Source organism: Palaemon carinicauda, chromosome 6 (assembly GCF_036898095.1).
Source record: "Palaemon carinicauda isolate YSFRI2023 chromosome 6, ASM3689809v2, whole genome shotgun sequence".
Classification (NCBI taxonomy): domain Eukaryota; kingdom Metazoa; phylum Arthropoda; class Malacostraca; order Decapoda; family Palaemonidae; genus Palaemon; species Palaemon carinicauda.
In genome coordinates, this window is record NC_090730.1 from 15,330,970 (window position 1) to 15,333,228 (window position 2,259).

Here is a 2,259-nt window from a genome sequence, read left to right on the forward strand (position 1 = left end):
AAACGGAAGTAGAAGAAAAGAAAAAAGGAATAACCAGAAGAGAGAGAAAAGAGGAAACAGAAGAGGAGAAAACAAAAGTAAAAGAAAAAAAGAAGCAGCTGTAGAGAAAGGTAGAACAAACAAGGAAGAAAGAGAAGCAAAATAAAAAAAAGCAAGTAGCTGTAGAAAAAGAAAGAGGAAAAAGAAGCGAAATAAAAAGAAAAAAGGAGCAGCTGTAGAGAAAGAAAGAAGCAAAATAGAAAGAAAAAAAAGCAAGCAGCTGTAGAAAAAGAAAGAGGAAGATAAAGAAGCGAAATAAAAAGAAAAAAGGAGCAGCTGTAAAGAAAGAAAGAAGCAAAATAGAAAGAAAAAAGCAAGCAGCTGTAGAAAAAGAAAGAGGACGAAAAAGAAGCAAAATAGAAAGAAAACAGGAAGCAGCTGTAGAAAAAGAAGGAAGCAGAAGAAAGAGAAGCAAAATAGAAAGAGAAAAAGGAAATAGCTATAGAAAAAGAAAAAAAATTAAGGTAATTCACATGAAAAGGGAGACCATCAACGTCATATCCCAATTCTCAGCATTCCACCATTCGCTATTTCTCAGAGAGGACAGGAACCGTCATCATTTTCTTTTTTTTCTTTAATTTTAATGTTCGTTTATGTATGCATTGATCTGCTTGTTTATGTGTTTATTTGTTTGTTATTTTGCCTACCTAATGTTTCTTATTTTCATTGTATTTAAGAGACTCTTCAGCTAGCTATGGTAAGCAGCTCTTCTAGGACACTCCAAACTCAAACCATTGTTCTCTAGTCTTGGGTAGTGCCATAGCCTCTGTACCATGGTGTTGCAATGTCTTGGGTTGGAGTTCTCTTGCTTGAGGATACACTCGAGCATACTTCTATTATATTTCTCTTCCTCTTGTTTTATTAATTTTTTATAGTTTATATAAGAAATATGTATTTTAATGTTGTTACTGTTCTTAAAAATTTTTATTTTTCTTATTTCCTTTCCTCACTGGGCTATTTTCTCTGTTGGGGCCACTGTGCTTATAGCATCCTGCTTTTCCACCTAGAGTTGTAGCTTAGCAAGTAATAATAATAATAATGATAATAATAATAATAATAATAATAATAATAATAATAATAATAATAATAATAACTAAAATTTCACAAAGAATTAATGAGTAAATTAATGGTATTTTAAGCTTGTACTACCCGAAACTTTTCAAACTTCGAAAGATAATAATAATAATAATAATAATAATAATAATATAATAATAATAATAATAATTACCTATCTCTAAATGCCCAAATAAATAATGTAATAAAAACTGCTGGTTATCATCTAAGAAATATTGCGTTTAAAAAAAAAAGCACCTAGACGAAAATTCGGTAAAGAAACTTGGGATAAACTGTGTTATTACCAAGATTGACTATTGCAACTCTATCTATTACAATTTACCAAAAGTGCAACTTAAGAAATTACAAAACATAATAAACAGAGGAGCAAGACTGATAAAAGGCGTCCCACCTAGAGAAAGGATCACTCCCTAAACTAATTGATTTACACTAGCTGCCGATTAAAGAGATGATTGAATTTAAAATATGTACAATAACCCACCAAGCTATCAGAACCGGGCGTCCAAAATACTTAAGAGAATTGCTACATATTGCGCAGCTAAACAATCGTGTCGACACGAGAATACTTACAGATGGCTTCAAACTGTTGGAACCTAGATATACGTCTACTTTAGGCTATAGAGCCTTTAAATATGCGGCCCCGAGACTATATAATAAGCTCCCAAGAAACATTCGAATGATTGAAGACATTAAGGCTTTCAAGAGGAAACTGAAGACTTTCTTATGAGTCTTTTGACAATGAAGATTTAACAGTAAATGAAGAATACGAGACATGAAACGTTAAATACTCTGAACGAACAAGGTAAAGCGACAGTGGAGGTCCTGTAGACAGTGGGGTTCCCCTGCTGTATGGGACTGGAAAACCAGCCCTCAAAGTAAGTGAAGTAAAGTAATAATAATAATAATAATAATAATAATAATAATAATAATAATAATAATAATAACAAATACTTTATATGAATGAATCAAAGAGTTTATTGCAATTAACATGATAATGAAACCAAACACACAAAAAACTTACGTAATTAATCATGAAGTAAAAAAAAAAAAAAAAAAAAAAAAAAAAAACAGAGCGAGCCCACATGTTTTACACACATTGAACCCTAGAGGTAAAATTTTTAGTTTTATAAGTGAGGAGGTTTCGCC